Below are 15,715 nucleotides of genomic sequence, written 5' to 3'. Positions count from 1 at the left end.
CAGCTCCTACCCTTCTTCACCCTGCAGTCACTCTTTCCCTGTTGTCCTCCACCCCTATTCTCTAGCCTTTCACTCCACACACCCTCTTCTCTTCATGATCCCAAACATCCCTCTTTCTGCCCACATCCCCCTCAACCTACATTCCACTTATCATCCCCCTACCTTCGCAGCACTTGATCCCTATTTTCTGCCTCCCACCCCATGTTCCCCTCTGTTTCTGTGCTCTTCTCTCCTAGACAGCTTGACCTTCTTTTGGAAGACTACTAGGGGGACACTCGATGAAGTTACTAATACTTTTAAAACCAATAGGAGGAATTTTTTTTCACTCAGAGAATAGTTAAGCACTGGAACATGATGCCAGAGGATATGGTAAGAGTGGTTAATGTAGCTAGTTTTAAAAAAGGTTTGGACAAGTTCCTAGAGGAAAAGTCCACGGGGGAAACCACTGCTTTCCCTGGATCAGTAGCATGGAATGCTGCTATTATTTGGGTTTTTGCCAGGTACTTGTGACTTGGATTGGCCTCTGTGAAGATGGGATATTGGGCTAGATGGACCATTGGCCTGACCCAGTAGGGCTGTTCTTACTGCTAGGGGACTTTGGTAACCATATGGAAGATGGGGGCTGCTGAAACAGGAGCATCCAGGGATCACTCTTGCTTCCCTCTTCCCACTAGCTACAATACCAGGAAAACTTCAGGTAGGTGCCAGGGTTGAAGGATGTGTGTTTCTAAAAGAGATTGGGAGTCAAGCTTAATTGGTTTTAATATCAGTCTGGCCCTTTAAAATAAGGGACTGATTTGGGACTCGCTACGAGTACAGTCTCATATCTTTGCATTGCTACAGACAGGAATCTATGATGCACCTGGTTACATCAATGTAAAATAAATGTAATGCACCAGTCACTGCAGAGTTAATTTTGCTGTGGTACAATTACCATGGCTTAGCAACTGTCCCTCACAGCATTTCATGCCTAACAGTTTGACCTTATTACAAACAGTACATATTTGCTGCTCCTTAATAATAATGGTATTTATCTATACTACTTCTGGCTGACTAAAAGCTGAGTCCAACATGCTATAACTAAAATGTGATAACTTCAGGCTTACACATATAGTAAAGAGCTCCTTTTTTTCTGATAAATAGCATTTTGGAATTTATTCAGTTTATTGAAGGTGGAGAAATATTGTACAAATTCTCAACTATAAGGGGATTAATAAATAGCATGTCAGTGTTATAAAATTCTGTGTCTGACTCTGCATAGATGTGTGTTTGCTACTTCATGTGGAATGAGTCATGGGTAACTCAATCTTTGGTTTCAAGCTACCCATGTGCATTATAGAATCACTCTCCCTTCCAGATGCTGGAATGAATTTTCTAAAAATGCATGCAATGACAGATGGATGTCTTTGACTACTAAATTTGGATTTCCAGAATTACAGCTTCTAAGGGGTATAATGTGGACACAAACCAGGATATTTTACTAGTATTAGTTTACAGTAAATTATAATATTTTTTCAATTTTTATAAGCTAATATTTTTATTATGCTATTTACATAAAAATAGTAAAATCCATAATAAACCTAAAGTCTGTGTGGGAACATGTTTTCCATACCTGTGTGGGAGTCAATCTGCAGATGTCTGTGAGCTGGTTTGATTTACGGTACATTGCATGCTTCATTTCTCTTCAGATCTTCGGGTCTTATGTTGGTATTGTCAGTTGCTAATTTTAATACCTTCAATGAGGTCAACATAAAAATAATGCAAAATGTTATTTTAGATGAATTTTCACAAAGCGTTTCTTCAGGATGAATAATCCTTCAAAGGGTATTGCACTTTGTAAAGAATCAAAGGGCCCTTACCACCTAGAAAATAGGTGTTGTAAGGGCTCCTATGCTAATGAAACCAAAAAAGAAAACTGCAGACCTGACGTACTTGATGCAGGAACTTTATTGGTGTCAATAAAACATTGTATCAAAAGCAGTCCACTTGCAGCCTAAAGAAACGAGGACCCAACATGGTCTGAATTTTACATAAGAACATAAGAATAGCCTTACTGGGCCAGACTAATTGTCCATCAAGCCCAGTAGCCCATTCTCACGGTGGCCAATCCAGGCCACTAGTACCTGGCCAAAACCGAAGGAGTAGGAATATTCCATGCTACTGATCCAGGGCAAGCAGAGGCTTCCCCCATATCTTAATAACAGACTATGGACTTTTCCTCCAGGAATTTGTACAAACCTTTCTTAAAACCAGCTACGCTATCCGCTTTTACCACAACCTCTGGCAACGTGTTCCAGAGCTTAACACATCTATCCCAGGGGTCCAAAATGTGTCTGATAAACAACGTGGATCACAACATAAAAAGACAGGACTTACCAGAAAGGAGGAGGAATAGCACTATACATAAGGGACCCATTCACTCATCCACTCTGGACACAGCAGGAACAAATGCCCAACTGGAGTCATTGTGGGTCAAAGTACCAGGAAGCAACGGATCCGAGATAAAGATGGGACTGTTCTACCGTCCACCTGGGCAAACCGAAGCCGAGGATACAGAAATGATAGCCGAGCTGAGAAGGGAATGCAAAAACCCAAACACCATAGTTATGGGAGATTTCAACTACCCTGGGATAGACTGGTGTCTTGGAAATTCAAAATGTGCAAAGGAAACGGAGTTCCTGGAAGCTGTTCAGGACAGCTTCATGGAACAACTTGTCGAGGCACCAACGAGAGGATCAGCGATTCTGGATCTGATCCTCAATGGGCTGAAAGGACCCGCAAAGAGAGTGGAGGTCGTGGGACCACTAGGAACCAGTGACCACAACATGATTCAGTTCAAAGTGCAAATAGGATTACCTAAGGGAAAGAGAACCAAGGCAACAACGTTTAACTTCAAGAAAGGGAACTATGATGCCATGAGACAAATGGTGAGGAAGAAGCTCAGAAACAGCTCCAAGGAAACGTGGACTGTGGAGCAAGCCTGGTCCCTATTCAAGCACACAGTAAACAAGGCGCAAAACCTATATATACCAAGATTTAGGAAAGGATCCAAAAAGAATCAGACGAAAGACCCTGCATGGATAACCAGTGAAGTAAAGAAAGTGATAGGAGACAAGAAAAAATCATTTCGGAAGTGGAAAAAAGACAAAACCGAAGGAAATTGGAGAGAGCACAGGCAGTATCAAAAACAATGTCACCGAGTAGTCAGGAAAGCCAAGAAAGAGTATGAGGAGAGACTGGCCAACGAAGCAAGAAATTTCAAACCATTTTTCCGATATGTGAAAGGGAAACAGCCAGCGAGGGAGGAGGTGGGACCCCTGGATGAGGGTGACCGGAAGGGAGTGGTGAAAGAGGAAAAAGAGGTGGCCGGTAGGCTAAACGAGTTCTTCTCGTCGGTCTTTATAATAGAAGACACATCTAGTGTGCCAGAACCAGAAAAAATCTTCAGGGGAGATCAAGAGGGGAAATTATCATGCATAGAGGTAAGCCTCGAAGACGTTCTCAGGCAGATAGATAGATTAAAAACTGACAAAGCTCCGGGCCCAGACGGGATCCACCCGAGAATACTGAAAGAGCTCAGAGATGAAACAGCAGAGTTACTGCGGCATATTTGCAACCTGTCCTTGAGAACAGGGGTAATCCCGGAGGACTGGAAGATAGCGAATGTTACACCAATCTTCAAGAAAGGATCGAGAGGTGACCCGGGAAACTACAGACCGGTGAGCTTAACCTCTGTTCCGGGGAAGATGGCCGAATCACTGATCAGGGAAGGTATCAATGAGCATATAGAAAAAAATAATCTGATGAGATCAAGCCAGCATGGTTTCTGTAAAGGCCGATCATGCCAGACAAATCTACTGCATTTCTTTGAGGGGATAAGTAAACAATTGGACCAAGGTGACCCCGTAGACATTGTATATCTAGATTTCCAAAAAGCCTTCGACAAGGTGCCCCATGAACGCCTACTAAAGAAACTGTGGAGTCACGGGGTGGAAGGGGACGTGCACAGATGGATCAAAAATTGGCTGGCGGACAGGAAGCAGAGGGTAGGAGTAAAGGGGCACTACTCTGACTGGATAGGGGTCACAAGTGGTGTTCCGCAGGGGTCAGTGCTGGGACCACTGTTGTTCAATATATTTATTAATGATCTAGAAATGGGGACAAAGTGCGAAGTTATCAAGTTCGCGGATGACACAAAACTCTCCAGAACGGTCAGAACTGTTGAGGAATGCAAAGACCTGCAGAGCGACCTGAACAAACTGAGTGAGTGGGCAAAAAAATGGCAGATGAGCTTCAATGTGGAGAAATGTAAGGTCTTGCACATAGGGAAGGGGAACTCCAGGTACAGCTATACGATGGGAGGGAGGGTACTCGGGGAAGGCAGCCAAGAAAAAGATCTGGGGGTATTGGTGGATAACACAATGAAGCCGGAGGCGCAATGTGCAGCGGCCTCAAAAAAAGCGAGCAGAATGCTGGGCATTATCAAAAAGGGTATCACTACCAGAACGAAGGAAGTTATCCTGCCACTGTATCGAGCAATGGTGCGCCCACATCTGGAATACTGCGTCCAATACTGGTCGCCATACCTCAAGAAGGACATGGCAATACTCGAGAGGGTCCAGAGGAGAGCAACGAGGATGATAAAGGGTATGGAGAACCTCTCATATGCCGAACGGTTAGACAGGCTGGGGCTCTTTACCCTGGAAAAGCGGAGACTGAGAGGGGACATGATACAGACTTATAAAATCATGAAAGGCATAGAGAAGGTGGAGAGGGACAGATTCTTTAAACTAGCAGGGGCAACTAAAACAAGAGGTCACTCAGAAAAACTGAGAGGAGACAGATTCAAAACAAATGCAAGAAAGTTCTTCTTCACTCAACGGGTGGTAGACACCTGGAACGCGCTTCCCGGAGAGGTGATAAGCCAGAGTACAATTCTGGGGTTCAAAAAGGGACTGGATGACTTCCTGGAAGCGAAGGGAATAACGGGGTACAGATAGAGGTTTACCTCACAGGACACTGAGCAAATAGGATATGGACTTTTTAGGTTAGGTAGGGAACATTTTCAGGTCATGGACCTGGAGGGCCGCCGCGGGAGCGGACTGCCGGGCGCGATGGACCCCTGGTCTGACCCGGCGGAGGCAATGCTTATGTGCTTATGTGCTTATATGTCTGTGTAAATGCCGGAATAATTCCATGTGGAGATGCGTCTCAGTTCAGTTTTGAGATGCAACGTTTATCAGACACATTTTTGAACTCTGAGGAAGATGGGTTAATCGAAACTCAGACCATGTTGGGTCCTCGTTTCTTTAGGCTACAGGTGGACCACTTTTGATACAATTTATTGACTCCAATAAAGTTCCTGCATCAAGTACATCAGTTCTACAGTTTTCTTTTTTGGTTTCGTTGCTCAACATTCACTGCAGACTAGTTGGACTTTTTCTTCTTTGTGAGTCCTGCGCTAATAGCCACATGCTAATGGGAAATTAGCATGTGACCATTAATAGAGGAACAGGCACATTAAAAGTGGCCTCAGTGCGTGGGAAACCCATGTACTATTATAATAGCGCAGGCGACCTTTTAGCTCAGCTTAGTAAAAGAGCTTCTAAATTACATTAAGATATAATTACACATTTTCTGATCTCAATGTTACAAATGGAGAAGAAATAGCTATTGGAAAAATTGGAGATCTTGCATCCCAAATTTTTTCAAATGATCTGTGTCTAGGAAAATTGTAGGAAAAGGGTTCCTCCTAGATCAAGTAGTCTACAGGCTTCCATTTCAGCTGTGTTGCTCTGGAAAAGTCAGGAAAAGCTGAAGCATTTTGGACCAGAAAAGATTTATTCTTGAAATGAAAATATATTTTAAGGATCCATGATTGATAATGTTCCAAGACAAAAGTTGCAACAAGGATAGTTACTTCCTCCTCAGCTCTCTAGAAACCTAGAGAGATTCAGGCTATCCATTGATATTAAGCTCTTATTCAACTGTATTGAACCCTGACTTTTACGGTCTAATATGATCTGGTGATAGATGTTATGGATTCCATTGGAACTTAAATACAGAATAGTCTTGATTATCTAACCTTTGTTAATCTGACCGTTGACATTATTGTGTCACTGTTAAGAAGGCACAGCACAGAAGGAAGAGTTTTTTCTTGTGAACCGGAACCTTGCTTTTAATGCAAAATAGCACCTTTGTGACACAAGGTCATTGTAATTTGGTTGGAAGATGCTATCTCCTCTGAGTCATCCGTGTGTGCTCTGAGGGCCCCAAGATAGACCCTGAGCTCCCTGCCAGAAACACTGTTTGTACTGGTAAGATTCTGCAATATTTTTAATAGGTAACTATTTTTAATACTATGTTTCCCCAAAAATAAGACCTACCCTGAAAATAAGCCCTAGAATGATTTTTGGGGTAGGTCTTAATATAAACCCTACCCCAAAAATAAGCCCTAGACCCTGGATTTACTGGCAGCAGCACTTCCCCCACTCCCCCTGCCTCCATCCCCACCGTGCAGCCGAACCCCCGCTGACCCTCCCATCTCTCCCTCTCATCCAAATCCCACAACCCTCTGACTGCGAGACCTACTTACCTCCCTCCACAGAGCAGTGTCAGCAGCACTCTTAACAGGCTGCTTTGCGGCCTTCTGCTGGGGCATTCCCTCTGCCGCATCACTGATGATGTCATCAGTAACCTGCCACATGGAAGGCCCTGGCGGGAGTAGGCCCCGAAGCAGCCTGTTTAGAGTGCTGCCGACGTTGCTCTGTGGATGGAGGTATGTAGGTCTCGTGGTCAGTGGAGTTCGGATGGGAGGGAGAGATAGAAGGATGGGAGGGTCAGTGGAGGTTTGGCTGTGCGGCAGGGTGGGTGCTGCTCAAGGGTTCTGGTGCACGGAAGGGAGGGATAGAAGATGTGCAAGGATTCTGCTGCACGAGGGATGGGAGGGCAGGAGGGATAGAAAGATGCTGCTGAGGGAAGTCACAAAGGGATGGGTGAGAGGGGAGGAAAGATGCTGCACATGTGGGGAAGAGAAAGGAAAGAGGAAGATTTGGGGTGGAGGAGAGGAAGGGAGCGATGATCATTGTACATGAAAAAAAAATAAGTCCCACCCCGAAAATAAGTCCTAGTGCGTTTTTTGGGCTCAAAATTAATATAAGACACTGCCTTATCTTTGGGGAAACACGGTAGTAACTGTATTTTTATTTTTCCTCTTCAGATCCATAGATCAATTCTGAAATGGCCAGTCAATTGCAAGGATGAATCCATCCAAAATAACAACAGAAGTTTTTTGGGGATGGGAACAGGAGTGGGGAGAGTAACTGTTCTGCCCCCACATTCATGGGAGCTGATATATGTAAATGGTGTGTGTCTCTTTCACTCAAGCTCCCAGTGTGCACTTCTGTATCATTGGTGGGCTGAGCCACCCCCCCCTCCACCCCCTCTCTTCTGCTTATGGAGATAGCAGACTCTATTTTATGGCCATTTCTCTGCCAGAGACAGAGCACATGATTATCCAGGAAAGAAATCTTCAAGCACAACCATTACCTATCACCTTATGTCTCCCTGAGGACAAGGAGATCAATCAGGCACAGCCTGGAAAGGTGAGTGTGCAGTACTGTCCCCCAATATCCACTCACCACCCATGTGCAATAACTAGATATAGGCAGGTTCACATACAGTGAGTGTCTCTTGCTGTTTTCACAGTGTCTGCAGTTCTGGGGCCATAGAAGAACACAACATTGCTGAAATCACAATGTCCACAACAGACCAATGACAAGTCATGATGCCCCCCCTACTAAGCTAAATATGCAGACATGAGGCACAGATCTGCCCTCCCCCTTGAATGCAGGTTCACCCCTACATACTGCTGTGAATGTCAACATCACCTCACAAAATATATCCACCCAGAGGCATAACTACTGCATGCCACTGTCCTTCCCCACCTCTCCCAACACTGAACATACTCCATACTAAACCCAATATGCCATCCTCTGTCCCCATGGGCAGGGCATAGCACCAGTACCTGGGTACTGCATACCCATCCTCTCAGACCCTCCCTCCCCTCCATACAATCTGGTTGTTATGAGGAACTTAACACAACATGTACTGTGAATTGTATTGATGTGACCGCAAGAAGGCCATCTGAATACTGTCTCCATCAACTTGTGTCTTGCAGGTGCTTTTGAATACATTGGACCCTCAAGTCATTCAGGTACCAGTACCGGAGTGTATATTGGGAAGATCCCACTCTATGGGATTACAGGGAGGGGGAGGGGGAAAGGGATCTTGGACAGCACTCTCCTGTGACTCATAGAAAAGTGGCCAGCATATCACATACCATTTAGTACACTATAGCAGCAGCTGTGGCTGGGTTAAAAAGCAACACCTAGAAGGAGTCCCAGTAGGTAATCAAACCCCAGGCCCCTGCTGTCACAGCCCTAACTACTACACCTAACACATGTACCTGTCAAAGGATTATGCAAAGAGGAATGGACATTGACAGTAAAGGTCTATGACAGTACTAGTTGCTCCCCTAATGGCTGGCCTGTCATAGTCCAGAGCCTACACACCTCGTACATACCCAAGTTAAGTATGGTGCCCTGTGAAATGTCTCTCAAGGCCAAAGCTGGAGGCCCCTGAAACTTCCACACTTTTTGGGCTTGTGAGCTACTTTTAAAATGCCCAAGTCAAAATGATCTACCAACAATACAATTTTAAAAAACACAAAGCACACTGTACGCAGAGAAAATGTTAATTATCATTTATATTCCGCGGGTTTTCAAAGAGGTCAAGAGGTTTATGCAATGTCATCTCAGTAACAACTATACAAAAATAGACAAATATACCCCCTCCCTTTTTACTAAACCACGATAGCGGTTTTTAGCGCAGGGAGCTGTGCTGCTCTCGATGCTCATAGGCTCCCTGTGCTAAAAACCGCTATTGCGGTTTAGTAAAAGGGGGCCATAGTGCAAAATATAGACAGCAGATATAAATTCTCAAATTGGACACATTTTGATCACTAAATTGAAAATACACTTCCCCCCTCCAAATCCACGGTTTCAGCATCCGTGGATTCGGTTATTCGCAATTTTTTTAGGGGGGAAAAAAAGCTTCATTTTGGACCTTCCCCACCTCCCTCCCGCCTTCCCACCTGGCATTCCGGCCTTGCCTGGTGGTCTAGCGGGCTTTCGGGGCAGGAGCAATTTTCCTACACTCCTGCCCCGTGCAGATTGCCAATAGGAAATGGCTGCCGTGAGCTCCTGTCGTAGTCTTGAGAGCAGGAGCATAGGAAGATCGCTCCTGCCCCGAAAGCCCGCTAGACCACCAGGTAAGTCTGGCATAGGCTGCCCAGCCCAGAGAGGAACGATCTTCACTCTGCTCGGCCGACACCGAAGTGGGGAAAGAGGAGACCGAAGCACCCGCACTGGCCCCTGCAAATACGCACGGAAGGAGGCGATTGGAGGCGGAGACCATCAGGTAAGGTCCGGGGTGGGTCAGAGCCGGCACAAAGTTATTCGTGATTTTTCATACTTCGTGGTCCGGCTCTGCCCCTAACCTCCGCGAATACCAAGGGAGAAGTGTAAAATCATTTTTCCTATCTTTGTTGTCTGGTGATTTCATGAGTCTCTGGTTGCACTTTATTCTTCTGACTGTGCATCCAATATTTCTTCCCTTCTTTCAGCCTCCTGTATGCTTCCTCTCCGCCAGATCTCATTCCCTCCCCAAACTTTTTCTTCCTCTATCCCTGCTCCCTCCCCTTTCTTTCTTTCTCTCTGCCCCCCTTTCTTTCTGTATGTCTGTCTTTCTCTCTCCATGCCCCCTTTGTGTCTGTCTTCCTGTCTTTCTCTCTCCATGCCCCCTTTCTTTCTGTTTCCCTTCTTTCTTTCTATCTCCCTGTCCCCCCTTTCTTTCTTTCTCCCTGCCCTCCCCCAAGCCACTGCCGCCGTCATCGGGGAACAGGCCGCTGCCGAGTTCTGAGCTCTCCCTGCTTCCTGATGCCAAAAAAAGGATGCTGAAGTGCCTGGCTGACCAATCTTCCCTACCCAATGCCAATTTTAACATCGGAGAGGAAGTTCTGGGCCAGCCAGGCAGCGATTGGCTGGCCCAGAACTTCCTCTCCGACATCAGAATGACGTCAGGTGGGGAAGGTTGGTCGGCCCGGCACTTCAGTGTCCTCTTTATGGGGTCGGGAAGTAGGTAGAACGTGAATGCAACGCAAGTCTATCACGGAGCCCGGGATGGGCTCCGTGATTGACTCGTGTTGCCTTCGCGATCTACTGGTCGATCGCAATCGACCTTTTGGGCATCCCTGTTCTACACCCCTGCTCTACCCTCCATAGAAAAATGAACACCTAGACATACTCTTCCCCACTCCACCCTCTTCCGGGTCTCCCCAAAGTATTGCCAGAGTCATGGGCTAATGTGAAGCAACTGCCATCAGTGATGGCCCCAAAGCTGCTAGCTAATGGAGGAGTAGCCTAGTGGTTGCGGCAGTGGCTTGGGGACTCCCACTGCACCTCCTTTTGACTCTGGGCAAGTCCTTTAACTCTTCATTGCCCCAGCTACAAGAAAGCGTGGGACAGGCACATGAGATCTGTTAGGGAGAGGAGGGATAGTAGATAGTGTGGATGGGCCATTTGGCTTTCATCTGCCTTCATGTTTCTATAAGATACTTCACATTGAGATTCCAGTGTATCTATCTGATCTTCTCATTGGTTGGAAGAGTAATAGAGACACTGCAGAGGGAAAGGACAGAGAAATTCCTGGGTGGGCTGGGGCTAGGCAGGCTGGTCAGGAGCTGGAAGGTAGCCTGTGTAATGAAAAGGTTTGCAGGTGAGCTCAACACATTCTACATGACTTGTATGGTGGTACAATTGTCTGTGGGGATGCAGGAATAGGGGCAGTTGTTACATATCTGAAGTGACCACCAATGAGATGACATGGCAGTGAACCTCAGAGGCTGTGATATCAGAGCTATTTGTCCCCAGAAAGGGATTTCTGTCTATAGATGGAAATATGTTATTAATGTGATAGGGTATTGCCATTTCCTTGTCCTTTCCTTTCAAATGGGTATTTGGAAACAATAAATGCAACCAGGATAAACTCCACAGCACAAAAAGAATAAGTAGTGTTTACTGCATTCTGATAAACATATTTACAATAGTTTTCAGGACCATGTTGTAATTCTTTAAACAAAGGAAAAATAACAGTTGACAAATGAAAATAAAATCTGTCTCCAGCAGCATTCTACCTAGGCATCTGTATCTGCCAGCACAGAATCCCTTTCCCAAAGCAAAACTTCAACTTAGCTTAACAAAATCCCAGGGAGAGACCGCACCACAACACAAAGAACTTGATTCTGTGGCTAGGAAAAGATCAGGACTTACTCACAGAGCGTTCTTTGCTTCTTCCCTTCTATCTCCTTTCCTGCAGCAGGTTTTTAAAGTCAATAAAGAGCCTCCCAGTACTCTTTCCCCGTCAAAAAACCACAGGCAGCATTTTGCTTTGAATGCTGTCAGTTTTATTTTTCTTCCGGCATCAAAACTCTCAGCAGCCTGTTACTAACATACAACCTTTGCAGTGCCTTTAAGCAGTTTAAAGGTACTCTTCTAAAACATAGATATTTGCGTATGTCTGGAGACAGAGACATTTTTCTTTATAAATATGTCAGTGGTGAGCAGTCAGGGCCTTCAAAGTTGCTTAATGCTTCAGGTGGCAACCTTGTCTCTGAGAAGCAGAAGGAGGCCATGTTTCATCTACAACCTCCCCCCCTCCCCTTTTGCCACAATCACTACAACATCTCCACGAGCTTTGGGCAATAAAAAATATAACAAATAAAAGGTCATGCTTGTCCCAGCTCCTCTGACATACACTGTCACATCAGAAAGGATGGGATGGCAGGACTATTCTGACAGCCTATGGAGATGTTGCAGCAACATTGGAAGTGGCAGTGGTGGTGTCAGTAACAATGAAGTAAATGGAAGGATTGGTAAGGAAAATGCAAGAATGGGAAATGAGAGGAAGCAGGGGCAATGCAGGGACCTTGTGGCAGAGTAATGGAAAAGACATGATGGATATAAAAATTAGAAGTGGTTGCTGGACATAAAGAAGATGATTCAGGACATTGGAGGGGTGATACAGGCATGGGGGCTAAGGAGACAGAGGAGAGAAGCTGCACAGAAGGTGGCATAGGGAAACAGAATAGATATATTGCAAAATAGGGCACATAGAAAGATGGAAGGGAGATATTAGACTCAGGGGGCTACGGAGAGATGAAAGGTGTATATATATATGTGTGTGTGTGTGTGTGTGTGCATCATATTAAAATTCTGAATTAAGCCACATCATTGATAAATCTCCTCATGACAGCAGTTATGTTTGTGTTGTCAGTCCCCCAATGTAGTGGGGTTGAGGTGACCCCTGGGGAGATTACACACATTAGTTTTGGTGTCTGAGGCTATAAAATTAAAGTGCCCTCCAAATTCTTCTTTCCAGGCATAGAAAGCAGGAACACAAATATCACACTGGAAAACTAACTGAAGAAGGCTGATAAGGATTAGAAAAAAAAAATATCCATTTACTGGACCCTTCCCCAGCATACAAAATAAAATTAGAACTAAGAAAGCAAGAAGAAATATGGCGGTGGCAAAAAGTATCTATGGTCCTTGATTGTCCCTATGCCATGCTCTCTCCTCTGTTTTTCTGTATCTCCTATACTTCTTTACTAGTGGATGGGTTTTGAACCCTCTCTGCTCCTTTGTAAATACCCTATAACCTTTGTCGTCTCAAATTCCTCCTTCTAGATATTCTCAGGTGTAGTCAGCTTTGGGCATAGAATGTACCCTAGATTTCTCTCTTGTCCTCTCTCACTCTCCATGTGGACTGTGAAGAGACTATAAATGGCACCCGAAGTTAGTCATCCTACAGGTAATACAGTTTTGGTGACATTGGAGGTACAGTCATTGTATACAAACATCCCGCAAGATTCTGCTCTAGCCATTTTAGAAGAATGTCTGGACCAACGGATACGTCCACATCAAGTACCCTCAGATTTTTGATTAAATTACTGTCTGTATCTTTGAAGAAAAGTTATTTTATGTTTCAATGGACTTTTTACCAGCAGATATCGGGTACAGCCATGGGTGCTACGTGTGCTCCATTTATTTATTTATTCGATTTTTTAGCCCGTCCTCCCAAAAGAGCCCAGAACGGGTTACAATGAATATATTGGTGCATTAAAATGATAAGTAAGATAGGTACTTAGAAATTCCCTTACTGTCCCGAAGGCTCACAATCTAACTAAAGTACCAGGAAAAATGACAATTAGAAGAGTAATAAAGAAAGAAAATAGAGATAGAGGAGAAAAATAAGAAAATAAACATACTAATAAGGTTACAATGATCTAAAGGAATTTGAAAGGTTAAAAAGAGGGGAGATAAGAATAGATGCAGAGGGAGAACCGTTGAAGCAATAGAATTCTGGGGAAATTTAAATGAAATCTTTTTATGGCTAATTTTGAAGAACATTTTGTGTATAATTCAGTATGGTTCCCGTGTGTATCCTTATGGTGCAGGTACATCGATGACATTTTTCTATTATGGGAAGATTCGATGTCTAATCTCCAATTGTTTGTATCTTTTTTGAATAACTGTTTACCTACCTTACATTTTGAAATGATGTCCGATGCCCATCAGATTTCAATCTTAGATGTGTTAATTACTATTCAAGAAGACTTTTTGACCTTGGCTTTTCGGAAAGATACTGATAGGAATACATTTTTAGATTTTTCAAGTTCCCACCCACAGCATTTAAAAGAAAGTTTACCAAATTCTCAATTCCTTCGCTACCGCCGATTCTGTTCTACGAAGAATGACTTTAAAATCCAAGCAAAAGTCTTAGGTGAAAAATTAGCTGTAAGAGGTTATCCAGAGACATGCATTAAGAAAGCATATACAAGAGCACTGCATAATCAAAGGGATCTATTATTGCAGTACAGAGAACCTGAACCAGTGTCTGAGAACATAGTCTGTGTACTGAGGTATTCACAACAAGCACATTTCTTTGAGAAAATTTTGAAAAAGTATTGGAACTGTTTATTAATACATCCATGCTTTAGAGTTGTGCAGATGATCATAGCATATTCGAGGAATAAGAATTTACAAGAACTTATTTGCCTAATGAGCAGAAGCGCTGTGTCAGTGGAGACCGGGAGTAACATACAGAATGAGGTAGTGGGACATTTTAAGTGCGGACATTGTTCAATATGTTCTGTTATTAGAGAATGTACTTCATTTATAAACCCAGTAGATGATAAAGAATACATATTAAGATCTTTTTCTTCCTGTGAGACCAGTGGAGTGATCTATGCGGTGCAATGTCCCTGTAATTTATTATATGTAGGACAGACCTCAAGATCATTGAAAACTAGATTGATTGAACATCGATCATGCTTGACATGTAATAGAGTGGAGGCACCTATGGTACAACTGTGTAGATTTGCATCATTCATTTGAAGAAATGCCCTGTTGAATCATTGAGAGATTTTTTTCCATCCAGCATAGGAGGGGACTTTAAGCTATTGTTAAGGCAACATGAATAGAAATGGAACGGAGAGCTTTTTTCTAGCATTGCAGTAGTTCCCCTTTTTTTTCTAAGTCCTGCTCTTGCTAGTTTTTAATTCATTTTGTTCAAATTCTTAAGCGTGGTTTTTGATTGGTTAAATTTCCCCTCCATGAGCTGTGATTGGCCAGCCAATAAGCTAGTGTGTACTTTTTTAAAGCCGAGTCAGACGCCGAGTCACCATTTTCTGGATGAAGATCTTTGAAGCAGGAGTTCGTTATTCAAATGTGAATGCTTTGGTATTACCATTTTTTAAGTATGAACAGTTTTCATGTCTTTGAACTTGGATCTACTTATGAATGTTTTTTGTTCTTAAAAATTCCCCTGATGCAGCTTGACTACGAAACAGGGTCTGTCGGGAATATTAAGATTACTCTCAGTGCAATGAAAGAAATCAGCACCGGGAGTTTTTTCACTGCACTGGGTGATCTTGCCTACACCAGAGGATACATAAGATAAGTGCGGGTTTTGATTCTATTAAAATTATTTTGAAAAATTTTGATGTTTATGAACTATATATATTGAATTCAAACGGAGTTTTTCTTGGACCGAGAATGACAATCTTGCACTTGTCATTGCAGTTTCCGGAGTTTGTCCTCAGGGAACACTGAGGTTTTTACCTGCTCTATTTAAGTCTCTGGGAAGGGGCTATAACTTAAGAATATCTGTTGGTGGCTACCCGAAGTTAGTCTACATACAAATAACAGGGAAAAGTCCACTCTGCAGAAAGTCCTGGGAGTCCAAAGAGAGAAAGCACAGGGGGGCTGGGCCTTCAAACAAACTACAATTTACTGGCAACCATTAAAGTCTATACAAAAGTGTCATCCAAACAAACATAGGACTTGACACGAGCCATGTTTTGGTGAGTGAGCCTGCATCAGGAGCCCAGGATGTTCATATGAGATAAGTCAGTGCTCAAAAAACAAAGCCATATCACATAACATTGGATGTCCAAGGACAGGTCCTGCACTCTTTCTCCAGAAGGGAGGGGAAGAAAGAAAGGGTCTGTTCCTATCGGTTCACCTCTCATTACACTTGAAGGCGACTTTGACCTTGCTGGACGTGTACATGTTGTCATCCGGGAGCTACCTGG

The 15,715-nt window shown here is 43.8% G+C and overlaps 1 long non-coding RNA gene across 7 annotated transcripts in view; it reads right to left on the bottom strand.

Annotated features, from left to right (window-relative positions):
- Window positions 1-1,611: 1,611 nt before the first annotated feature.
- LOC117361963 overlaps window positions 1,612-15,715 on the bottom strand; it is a 137,196-nt gene continuing 123,092 nt past the window's right edge. For 6 of the 7 annotated variants that reach the window (XR_004539766.1, XR_004539767.1, XR_004539773.1 and 3 more), the window contains one exon: window positions 1,620-1,733. This is a non-coding gene — a long non-coding RNA (uncharacterized LOC117361963). Of the gene's footprint in view, window positions 1,734-15,715 lie in introns of all 7 variants that reach the window. The other variant, XR_004539770.1, reaches the window with a different exon arrangement.

The sequence above is a fragment of the Geotrypetes seraphini genome, chromosome 6 (genome assembly GCF_902459505.1).
Source record: "Geotrypetes seraphini chromosome 6, aGeoSer1.1, whole genome shotgun sequence".
Taxonomy (NCBI): domain Eukaryota; kingdom Metazoa; phylum Chordata; class Amphibia; order Gymnophiona; family Dermophiidae; genus Geotrypetes; species Geotrypetes seraphini.
The sequence above is the reverse complement of the archived record's forward strand: the minus strand, read 5'-3'. Positions and strand labels throughout refer to the sequence as shown.